This window comes from Balaenoptera ricei, chromosome 9, assembly GCF_028023285.1.
Source record: "Balaenoptera ricei isolate mBalRic1 chromosome 9, mBalRic1.hap2, whole genome shotgun sequence".
In the NCBI taxonomy this organism is placed as follows: Eukaryota; Metazoa; Chordata; class Mammalia; order Artiodactyla; family Balaenopteridae; genus Balaenoptera; species Balaenoptera ricei.
Window position 1 is genome coordinate 88,608,678 of NC_082647.1, and position 13,224 is coordinate 88,621,901.

A 13,224-nucleotide genomic window follows, 5' to 3' on the forward strand; every position below is an offset into this window, starting at 1 on the left:
TATCAGCATTTATGTCTGTGCCCCACTTCCTACAGGGAGATTTGAAGAGGGACAAATGTTACCCATACACACAGTGGGTTACATTATTGGAGAGGGGTCCTGAGCTTAGGGAACAAGTCCTTTAAAATGGACATTAAGTCTGACTGACCTTTGCCCCAGTAGGAGACACATTTACACACAACAGTAAGCAAACCAGCTTTTTGCTCCAGAGGGAGACACTATCTTCAATTTCAAAGATTATTCCCTATATGTACAAACATCCTTGGGAAGACAGTCCAGAAAAAAGGCTGTCAGTTCTACTGCTAGCAGGGTGTACAGAAATCCAAGAGATCTATGGAGAATTACTCCCAACAATATGTTAAATCAAGCTGTATAAGAGTGGCTAATCATTAAGGCCACATACAGTAAAAATATGTATTGTGTTACATTAAAACTGTTTACATTTCAGATGTCAATCACAATTGGAGTTTGGGACAATAGTGAGAGAGTGAATAAGGCAAACCAGACCAGAAATATCATTTTAACTCAACGACTCTTTAAATAGAGCTGACTGTGTTAAAGGCCATTATCAAAGTCATCAAAAACCCCCATTTTGCGGAAGCCATTGGTCAATCCAAAGTCCTTCTCTCACTCCACCACTCTGCAGCACTGACAAAGTTGATTACCTCTCAACCCTGAAGCACTTCCTTCTATGATTTCCAAGATGCCACAATATCTTGATTTTCGTCTCACCTTATTGGTAGTTCCTCTTTGGGTTACTTTGCTTAACTTTACTCATCTGATAAAACTCTACATTTTAGTATGCCTGTCGACTGAAAAAAAAATGCACAACCTAAAAGTTGAGAGTTATGTTTTATTCGGCAGACATTCTGAGGACCTCAAGCCCGGGAGACAGGACTCTCAGATCACTCTGAGGCACTGCTCCAAAGAGTCAAGGTCGGGGAGCCAGGATATATAGGAGCTTTTGCAAAAAAGACAAGGTAGCTGGAACATCAAAAGATTACCGTTAATTAAAGAAACCCAGATATCTCAAGTTAAGGAATTTAGCGCTCTTCTGTGTATGGGAAGATACAAGAGTCTGGGCTGACTGAAATCATTCCTTTGATATGCACCTCAGTTATCTGGGGCCAATATTCAGTGTTTTCTCATCCTGAGTTCCCTCAGGGCTCACCATCAGGGCAGCTGTAATGTGATGGCTCGGTGGCTGCAACATCCTTTGTTTACTGATATAGCAGGCAATATTTTTCATTTATATGACTTTGGATATAGTTGTTAACACTCTTCTCCATCTAACTTTTTTCTAGGTGATCTTACCCAGTCCCCCAAATTAAAATCCACATCTGAGAACCCTGTCCAGATCTCTAGGCTCACATTTTCAACTCTCTATTCATATTTCTACTAGGGTGTAATTGGCATGTCAAACTCAAAATGCCCAAAAAAGAACTTTTGATTATCCCCAGGTCAACAAGATCAGTTTCTCCTCAAGAAACCCCCACAAATATCAACTCATTTGCTCAAGCGTCAAACTCAGAAGTTATGTTCGGTTTCTCTGTTTTCCATATCCTTGACAGATGATCCCTTAGTAGGTCATGTCAGCATCATCCCAACGTACACTTGGCATCTGACTCCTGCTCACCATCTTTAACACACTACTGTCATCCTAGCTATTATCATTTCTTGCTTGTTCTACTACCTTAGCTTCTTAAATGCTTTTACTCTTGGCTCAGTGTAGTTCGTCCCTCTACAGCAACCAGATTGACCATTTTAAAATGGCTTAAAACTTGCCCAGGCTTAAAAATCTTACAATGACTCCCAGTTACCAGTAGAAATAAAACCAACTCCTTCCAGTGGCCTACAAGATATTGGAGCTTTAGTTAGTGCTTATTTCTTGGTCCTCTTCTCATGCACTCTCCCTGATATTCTCTGACCGTCACACTGTCTTTTTGTACGTTCCTCAAGCACATCAAACTTTTCCCCATCTTGGGTCCATTTCTCTTGCTCTTCACTTTGCCTGCAGTACTATTCCCCCGGATTTCTATGTGGCTGTGTCTTTCTCATCGGTCACGTCTTAGTCCAATTTTATCTCAGAGAGATTTCTTGGAGCTCTCACTCCTTCCAAACCAGCCTTTCACTGTAGCAGACACTCTTATTTGCTTATTATACAGTTATTTTTCTTTGGTAACAGAATCTTCACATCCACTAGAAGAACAGAGTCTTCAAGGGAGACTGGACTCTTCCCAGCCCCAAGGCATGGCTCGGTTAACGTAAGGCCATCAGGACTATCTCAGACTATTGCCAATCAGTTTAGGCATAAGCCTATCAAACAATTCACAGGAAGCTCTGGGTGGGGACAAGGCATTACACTTCTAGAAAACTGTATCTCTTAAAAAGAATGCCCCCTTTACTACCCCAGGATATCTGACATCTGAGACTCTCTCAGCTCTTTGGGAACCCTGAGATATCTAGGCAAAAATGACGGGCCAACATGCTGAAAATGGCAAAGAAGAAAGATTTCTATAACTGATGAGGTAACCGAGCTCTTGAATTAATCGTCCAGGAACTTTTCTAGCCCTTGACTTCATATCATGTGAGGTAATAAATGTCCTTACTGACAAAAAATATTTTTTTTTCCAGTAACTTGAAACAGGAAGCATCCTGAGTGCTATATTAGTTATCCCATTGTCCTATGTTTTTCTTCCTAACACTTTTCTCCGTGAGGCTAGGGACCTCTTTTATCTCATTCATCCCTATTTATATAGCACCCAGGGTAGTGCTTGGACCACAATAGGTACTCAGTAAATGTTTTTAAATTAAAGGAAAAAAGGGAAACAAAATCAGTGTCCAATGAGGCTTATAATATATTAAAAGGAATTTAAAATTTTTCATACATACTCACCCATGTGGTAGATGTAATAATCCTTTAAAATATCTTAAGGTGCTTTTCTCTCATCTTTTTGTGCTATGTAATCTTCTCCCAATCAGCTATCTTTGTGTATGTGTGTGTGGCGGGGTGGGTGTTGGTGGTGGGAGGGGAAGAATTGGGGCTGTTAAAGAAAGAGAAAGAAGTAACTGTTCAGTTTTTAAGAACAAAAGTAGTTTTGGGGGTGTGTGTGTGTCTTGCAAGACAACTGTCTAAACTCCAGGTGATTTTGATAAAGAAAAGGATTTTCTAAATTCTTTAGATGTCCGTTAGCATACTAAGATTTCAGCCCTCTGAGTTGGAATATTAGATCTCTTGTGAGAGAGAAACATCAAGTAAGTGAGTCTTGCCACCTGTGGAAGAAAATGTTTTAAAGAGGTTTCTAAGGTTGGGAGCAAGGAGAAATTACAGGAGAGAAAAAGGAAAAATATTTTCCCTTTCTCCATGACATTGTGTGAGTTTGAAAAACACTGTAGAAATATCAAGACAAGTATCAGAGGAAACTAAAAATATTTGGAGTTAGTACCTCATTTTCCTGGGCAGATCATGGAAGAGGCTGCAACATTGTTGGAGAATTCGTCTTTGTGATCCATCCCAAGGAAGGAAGGAGGTGTCTAGATGGAGGTGCCCTGGGGGAATGGGAAGGTTGGTGTAAAAGGTAAAGCCTTAGAGGTTTTCTGCAAAGGAAGTACAAATGCCTGGAATGAAGAGCCTTAGAGAGTGTCAATAGGGTGCAACAAAGGGTCAGAGCCCATCTCACTAGAAACATGGTGAGACCAACCATCCCACAGCGGAAGCCAGTAAGGTTCCCCAGGACAGTGTATAAATCTGAGTATATGCTACCTCTTTGCCACAAGTGTCTATGTGTAGGCCAAACCTCACAAATGTCTATCTACCATCCAAACCTCACTTTTGAGCTCTAACAAACATACCCAATGGCCTACTCAACATTTCCACTTGCATGACAAATTGAAGTCTTAAAACTAACATGCCCCCTCAAAACTGGCATACCTAAAATGGAAATCACATTCCTTACCCCAGGCCTATTCCTCCTCCTGCCTTTTCTCTCTCCATAAATGTTCACCTTACCCACTTGTTCAGCTGCAAATCTCCAACATCAGTCTTGACTCCACTCTTAACCTAATACTTAATTTCAAATCCATCAGCAGGTTTGACCATCTGTAAATTCAAAGTACACTCAATATCTGGTTGCTTTCCACCCATCTCCTCTACCACCACTTGAATCTAAGCCACTCTCATCTTTTGCCTGATAATCTCTTAACTGGTTTCCCTGATACTAGTTTTGTCCACTCTAAATCTATTCTGCACACACACACCTGTCAATATGATATTTTTAAGATAAGTCATATTATGTCTCTCTGTGCTTAAGCCCTGCAATGGTTTCACAGTATACTCACAATAATGTCCGTATCTCTCACTGTGGTCTAGGAGGCTCCTCTTCATCTCGTCCTTAGGTACCTTTCTGATGCGCTCACCAACTACTGCTCGCTCTGCTACAGGCTCACTGGCCTCATTATTATTCCTTTGCCGAGGCAAGGAGCACCTGCATTAGGGTCTAAGAACCCACTCCTTGGACCCCTTTGTCCTTCAGTGGTCCCATAGGTTGCTCCTTCACTTCACTCAGGTCTTTGATCAAGTGTCCCTTCATCAGCAAACTCCTTTATGACCTCTATCAAAGGGGGGCACACATATACCTTTACCATCCTAATGCCAAAACTTTTTCTTTACAGTTCTTTTCACTGTCAACCAGACTGTAGTGTGTCAAATGCAAGCTGCAATCCTGTTACAAAAAATATAAGACAAAACTTAGAAGATGAAAGATTATTATTTAAAATATACCAATAAATCATATAGAGCTCAAATGAAAGAGAAGTCATTTCCAGTGAATGAAATGAGAGAATTCTTTATTTAGTAGGTGGCATATAAGATAGACCTTGAAGAATGCATATGGTTTATCAAGACCCAGTCAGAGGGACTTCCTTGGTGGTGCAATGGATAAGACTGCACGCTCCCAGTGCAGGGGGCCGGGTTCGATCCCTGGTCAGGGAACTAGAGCCCACCTGCGTGCTGCAACTAAGAGTTCGCATGCCACAACTAAGGAGCTGGTGAGCCACAACTAAGGAGCCCTGGAGCTGCAACTAAGGAGCCCGCCTGCTGCAACTAAGACCTGGTGCAACTAAATAAATAAATAAATAAACAATTTAAAAAAAGACCCCGTCAGAACCTGAAAACCAGTCAGAACCAAGCAATGAATTGCAAACATGCTTAGAAGGTACCATGTGGGTCCAGCTTCTAGTATACTGGATTCTATTATCAAAAGAATGGTTTTCATTGGAATTGCAAGATAAGAAAAGGCAAAGTGACAAAGGCTAAAGTTGTAAAGTACCAGGTTGCAAGGCAACAATATAGGGATCAAGAAGCAAGAATTTTCTTTGTTTTGCAAGACTCTGGTACCTAAAATATGATTAATTGGTATATAAGAAAATGTAATAATCTACTTCATAGGTTTATTCAGGAAAATAATAGACATTTGAGGCTCGTTTGAGGCTGACATGCTCAGATTTTGGACTTTTCCTGTTACCCCTGCCAGAAAACAGGGTGATATCTAGGACCCAAGGTGGTCTGTACCTAAAGATCAAGGCTAAGTGTTTTGGTCTGCTCGGGCTATGCTATAGACTGAATTGTGTATTCCCAAAATTCATCTGTTGAAGCCTTAACTCCCCATGTGACTGTATTGGAGATAGAGTCTTTGAGGAAGTGAGTAAGGTCAAATGAGCTCATAAGGGTAGAGCCCTAATCCAGTAGGACTTGTATCCTGATATGAAGAGGAAGAGACACCAGATCTCTCTCCCCTCCACGTGAGGTCATAGCAAGAAGATAGCCATCTGCAAGCCAGGAGGAGAGTTTTTACCAGAACCCAACCTTGCTGGCACCCTGATCTTGGACTTCCAGCCTCCAGAACTGAGAGAAAGTAAATTTCTGTTGTTGAAGCCACCCAATCTATGGTATTTTGTTATGGCAGCCCAACCTGACTAACACGTGGAAACAATCAGAAGTCTTCAATTTCATGATTATCCACATGCCTAAATGACCAGACAACAGTCAAATAAGAATTCTAATATTACTACATAAAAAATTCTTCAGATAACAGAAATAAGGCAGTTCTGAGAGATTGTGGGCCTCTTAAATGACATTTCCCTGCAGTCTTCCTGCCCTCTGATAGGACCTGTACAATGCAGAAGGATGGCTCTACTGTGCCAACCTGATCATGACCTTGGCTTGCTCTTCGACAGCAGCTCATCTATGGCACTAAATTCACACTGATCCTGGCAAACAGAGCCCTTTGTGATCTGGCGCCAGTGTTGCTCTTTTGATTCATTTCCTGCCATTTCCAACAACACCCTAGTTATCAGCCTGAAGGAACTACCTCAAATTTCCCATGTTGCCATGCTGTTTTTACAGCTTTAACGTTTATACTCTGCCTGGGAAACCACCTCTCCTTCCTAATCCTCATCCATTTTTAAAACAACAACACATTCTTCAAGTTCTGGCTAAAATTTTGCCCTCATTCCTAACCCCAGAATCGCTCCATTCTACATTGCATCTTGAACATTCATCCACTATACATAATCAATTGCCATATCTAGTGCATGTCCTTCTCTTTACTGGACTTATTTCAGAGCCTCAGTGTGTCACATGTTATTCTCTTGGTCTGGAGATCTCTCTCTCTCCCCCCACCTGCACCCCCCCCCCCCAGTGCTTCTCTGTTTTGCTGGTAAAACTCCTGTTCATCAACCAGTCCTTGGCTTAAAATTTTTTTAGAAAACCTTCCCAGTCTCTTCAGATTAACTGGTTTCTTTGTAAATACCCCTCGTCATTTGTATCACACCTTGATTGCACTGTATTTATTTATTTGCTATTTTCCTCACCCTGGAATAATGAATGAATAGCATCTGTCTGCTAACTATACTGTCCAGTTCAGTAGCCACTAACCACATGTGACTAATGAACACTTGAAATGTGGGTAGTCCAAGCTGAATTATGCTGTAAATGTAAAATATGCACTGCATTTTGAAAATAGTACCAGAAAGAGAATACAAAGTATCACAATAAAATTTTTTATTTTGATTACATGTTGAAATTGTAACATCTCAAATATATTGAGATAAAGTATATTATTAGAATTAATTTCACTTTTTTGTTTTACTCCCTTTAACCTGGCTACTAGAAAATTTACAATGTTCATATTTGCCACACATTATATCTCTATTAGATCGCACTAGTGTAGATCACGGTCTTCAGGAGCAGAGAAAACATTTTATTGATCTTCTACGTATCATATGGCCCAAACTATGTATTGAAGGAATCAATCAATAAATGGCAAGTTATCAGTGGAAAATACCTGCATTATTTAATTACCAACAAGTAAAGAAATTTGCACAGGTTTTATGTTACTAATCCAGCAAAGTGATTTTAGATCTATCATGGTAACACTCTCTTTTTTTGTATGCTTATGAAATGGAAGGAATCAGGGAAAAAGAAACCAGCTTGAAAGCCTTATGATGGTAAAGTTCTGACTTTAAAAGAAATATACATCCTGACTTTTCTTTAATATACTTTTTAAATTTTTCATTTGAATCCGTGTTTGGGGGGCAATTCAGAATGTGCCTGTCATAGGCAGATGCTTCTGTTCTCTAAGACTAGAGACATAGGAATCAGTAGGTGGTGGTGCAGATGGCAAAGAGAGGGCGGGGTGACATTTCAAACTGTGGGCGGGACTAATGCAAATTTGGCAGCCCAAATGGAATTTTTGTGGGCCTGATAATTTTTGTAAGACTCTTGCTTCCCAAGCAGTCTTCGCCCAACCCCACCCCCAAGCATATACATATATATATATTTTTTTTTGCTAATGAGACCAAACTTTATACTTCTCTAACATTGGACACCACAGTAATTTCTATTATAAAGAATATTAAATATAGAGAAATAGATTTTTTTAAGCATTAATTATTGGAAACATATGCAGACAGTTTCAATAGAAAGTGCAAATTATTTCATCTGATTTTTTAGCCATTGTCATTGGACTTAAAAGAGCCATAGAATGCAAATGGTTTGAGACAAGTTGTCCTTCACACCAAGCTTAGCTGGCATGACTCAATACTATTTCCAAAAAATCATGGCAGAGGAATTTCATCTCTGTATCCTTGATCCCTAACCTTTCTATAGAGAATGCCCTTCAGCTTGACAACATCCTCATATAGCAATGTTATGTTTCCAGCTGTCTAACCATATAATCCGCTGTGTTACATCCTTTTTTTTTTTTCTTTTATGTGCTTGATCACGGGAGTACCAATTATGTTACTGAAAAATTTTAATTTTTACAAACTATTATTTCCAATATTCTCAGCTACCAAAGTTGTAAAAATATTAGAAGTTTCAAAGATGAAACTGCTAACTATGATAAAACAATACATGTCTTTAGGCCTAGCAAAATACTGTAGATTCTTAGACTCTGAATTCCAGGTAAATTTCATTTTAAGTTCTTGCTGTAGCAGGAAAAAAAAAATACTATCAAGTGTAAGTGAGGCTCTGGAATAGCCCATATTCTTATACATTGTTAGTTGGGATGTGAAGCATGATAGCTATTGTGAAAAATAATTTGGCATTATCTAGTAAAATTGTGCATGCCCAACTACTCAACAATTCATTCTTAGGATTGTATGCTAAAGAAATTCTCAAATGTGTGAGCCAAGAAACAGGTGCAAAAATGTTCACAGAAACACTGTTGGTGAGAATAAAGAATTAGGAACTACGTAAGGATCTATCAGCAATAAAATGGTTCAGAGACTTGTGGTAAATTTATACAATGGAATGTTAACCAGCAACAACAATGAATGGTCTTTAGCTAAACTCAGCATGAATCTACCTTGGAGTCATGAGATTAAGCAGGGAAATAAAATATGGAAGAGTATATACAGTAAAATTCCATTTATATAAAATTTTAAAACGTGTACCATAAAACAGTACACTGATTGATTGGAAATACAGACATAGGAGATAAAAATACTTAGAGATTAGGAATTCCCTGGACGTCCAGTGGATAGGTCTAGGCGCTTTCACTACCGAGGCCTGGGTTTGATCCCTGGTTGGGGAACTAAGATCCCACAAGCCACAGTGCGGCCAAATTAAAAAAAAAAATAAAAAATAAACAAAAAAATACTTAGAGATAACGTTATGGCAAAGAAAAAGTTCGATATTAGTGAATTCATGGTAAATGAGAAGGGTTGATGGAACCAGGGCAAGGCAAGCAGGGGCTTTCAAGGTGTCCTGGTAATGCTCTATTTCCTAACCTGAGTGGTAGGTATGGAAGTGTTCAGTTTATGATTATTCATTTCAGTTTACAATCTGTAATAAATATTTTATTATTTTGTGGATGTCAAATATTAAATTTAAAATAATTTAAAACATGGAGTTATAAAGGAAAGGAAGGAAGTGAGGAAGAAAGGGAATGAGGGAAAGAGGAAGGAAAAAACATGGAAAAATAAAGATGGAAAATAATGACTAAGAAAGAGGAGTGAAATAGTTAAGCAGTCTGAGAAAATAGAAATCCCAAAGGGAAAGTTGGAAAGAACAGAGAAATGCTGGTCATGTGACATATTAACAATAACATTAAAATGATGATGATGAGGATATAGTGTCTAATATTTATGGAGTATTTTCCAGACAGTGTTCTCAGTTTATATACATTAACTCATTTAACCACTTCAATAACTCCGTGGGATATAGGTCCTACTACTATTTCTATTTTTCACATTAGTAAACTAAGCAAATAAAATCTCAGTAAACTTGAAAAGGTTTCACACTGGTAAGTGGCAGAATGGGGATATTAATCTCATTCCAGATGGGTTCGTTCCTTCTTTTTGTTATTTTAATTGAGATATAATTGACATTTAACATATCAGTTTCAGGTATACAACATAATGATTCAATGATCATCACAGTAAGTCTAGTTAACGTCCGTCCACCATATACACAGTTATATATTTCTTAACACCATAAAGTCTCCTAGAATCATGGTCCCCAGATGAGTGATTGATTTTTCTTAGCCAATCTGGCAAAGCTTCCATGAACCTCCCTCAGTCTGGCCTAGACTATAACTAGGTCATTTATGGGGATTTTGTTTGGTCTCATGGAAATTAGGCAGACTGTGTCAGGGGCTATAAGAGTAAAAGTCTGTCCAAGCCTCTACGTTCACCTTTTAAGAAATTCAACAGTTTCCTGACTCTTCTCAAGACTAGTCATCTTTCTTAAGATACTGAGTTTGGAATCTGTAGCAAAGGTATTAGGTCATGTTTATTAAAGGCATTCTTATGCATCACTGTATCTCTCTCTATTTCAAGTCCCTCTTCCCAAACAACGTCTTATGCGATGTGTAGGATTTTCCATGCATCACATAATCTTTCATTAAAGATTAAAATTGGATAATACTATTTCCCATAATTACAGCTCAGTCTTAACTGAAAACTGACTAAGGGTGGTGCCACGTTTAGAGCTTTATACACAGAAACAATCACAAACTGTTAGAAACAAAGAAAAATGATTAGATTCTATATATTTTTTCTAAAATGTTTTAATTGTCTCTTGTTTTATTTCTTCTATCATTGTGATGACCTTGTTCTGTGGAATTATGTATGCTTATTAATATTTTACCATTCTTGTTAGCAGACATCATCATAAAACAAAATTATATGTGACTCACCAAGTTGGGCAAAAAACGATCATAATAATCATTGAAACTGAGTCACCTTCTCTTTATTACCCTATCTTGTGGTCCTACAACCTGAGGCAGCAATGATGATACCTTTACCAGCCTAACTTTCTGTAGAACCTAAATTCTGCCTTCACTTCAGTCTTTCCTGAAAACTGAACAAGGTTGTGAAGATCTAAAGAGCAAGATAGAGTAAAAATACCACACAGGCTTTAAAGTCCATGACCTCTGTTTATTTCCAATGCTGCTATTTGGCAGTGTGCCTTCCTAAACAAGTTTGATAATCCCTGTTTCCCTCAACAAATCATTTAAATTTAGCTTCAATTTTCTCACCTGTATAAGGGATATAAGACCTCCTTCAGGGCTTCCCTGGTGGCGCAGTGGTTGAGAGTCTGCCTGCCGGTGCGGGGGACACGGGTTCGAGCCCTGGTCTGGGAAGATCCCACATGCCACGGAGCAACTGGGCCCGTGAGCCACAATTACTGAGCCTGCGCGTCTGGAGCCTGTGCTCTGCAACAAGAGAGGCCACGATGGTGAGAGGCCCGCGCGCCGCGATGAAGAGTGGTCCCCACTTGCCACAACTAGAGAAAGCCCTCTCACAGAAATGAAGACCCAACACAGCCATAAATAAATAAATAAAAGAACGTGAATTTCTAAAAAAAAAAAAAAAAAAAAGAAGAAATTGCATAATCTTAAAAAAAAAAAAAAAAAAAGACCTCCTTCACATGGTGGTTGTGAAAATTCAGTGAGATGATATATATATATATATAAAACATATAACACAGTGTCTGACACGAATAAGTGCTTAACACTTGTTATTTTCCTTAACTTCCATTAATCCAATTAGATGTTTTATCTGCATTGTGACTGTATGTAGCCTCAACATCTTTAAAATTATACAGATAAAAACAAAATGATGGACAAAGTATCTTTTCAGGATATATGAGCAGTATCACATTGCTAGATCCTCACCTTGGCAGCCTTTAATTCCCCACAGACTTGATCACTGATCATTGGACCCTGTCCAGTAATTTCGGTCTTGACGGGATCCCAACAACCACTGGTTAGAGGCATCTTTACAAGATCTCACTCACCACATGGAGACCTTGCTGGTAGCTGTTCTCTGAACTTGTGCCTGGTCATTCCAAATGTGCCTCCATCTTTAGTATTTTTTGCTCCTAATTCTTGTAACCAGATTCCTGATCTCCACTATTTCTGCTTCCTGCCCAATCCATTCTCTTCAAAACTGCAAAGGTAAACTTTTAATTGTGCATATTTGATCATGCAGTTCCCAAATTCAGTCCTTCAATGACTTCAATGACTTTTTCTTACCCTAAGATAAAATCTAAAATCCTTCAAGATTCTCTGTAACTTTACCTGTTTCTTCCTTTTGCAGCCTCCTATTGAATCACTCCTCCTTTATTTATTTATTTTTTTTAACTGAAGTTCAAGTTTGACTTTTAAATTTTTTTCCTCGAATGTGGCAAACTCTTCCTGCCTCTGTTTCATTAAACTGCTTTCAGAAATTTCTCATTGTTTTTGATTTTCAGCAGTTTGTTATGTGCCTAAATGTGATTTCCTTTTTATGTATACTGATTGAGTTTCACAGTGCTTCCAGAATCTCTGAGCGGATATCTTTCCTCAGTTTTAAAAATTCTCAACCATTCTCTCTGCTTCTGCTCCATTCTCTCTCCTTTCCTTGTGAGACTCCAATTACATGTATGTTAGGCCCTTTTCACTCTGTCTTGCAGGTCTGTACATACTTTTCCTTTCCTTGTTTTCTTTTTTATCTGGATAGTTTCCATAAGTCTGTATTCCAGCCCCCTAGTTTTGTCTTTTGCATATGCAATATGCTGTTAAATGCAGCTATTTTTCAGTTCTAAAATTTCCATTTGATTCTTTTTTTTTTTTTAGTTTTTGATTTTCTGGCAGAAATTTTCAGAATTTTATTTATTTCTGCATGTTTTTCTCTCTTTTCTTGAATACGTTAATCATAATTATTTGAATGTCCTTGTCTGCTTTCTCCACTATTTAGATCACTGTAAATCTATTTCTATTTTCTTAAGTTTTCTAAATGTTTATTCATGTGGTTTGATCTTTTAGCATCTCTAGAATGTCTGACTAACATTAGGCATTTTAAAAAAATAGAGATTCCAAATTATGTTATCCTCTCCTTTCTTCTTCTAAGAAAATATAGAGACTGATCTCCTTAATAGAATCACCAACTTCTGGGTTGAGATTTTGATGATATTTTGTCTGCTTCTGCATTTCTCCTGCTCCTAGGGCATACTCCTGTAGGGCTTTAAAATGAATGAGCTCTTTTCCTGGAAGTCTAGAACTCTAATTCTTGTCCCCTAGGCACAATGAAACTGTTGAAAACTCTTATGCTTTTCAGAAGATTTCTTCTTAGCTAGTTAAACTGGCCATGCATGAGACATAATTCTCCAAACCTCTCTTCTCATCAGGAACTTGGATCTTGGCCCTGCAGAGCTTTTTTTTTTTTTCTTTCAGCCTT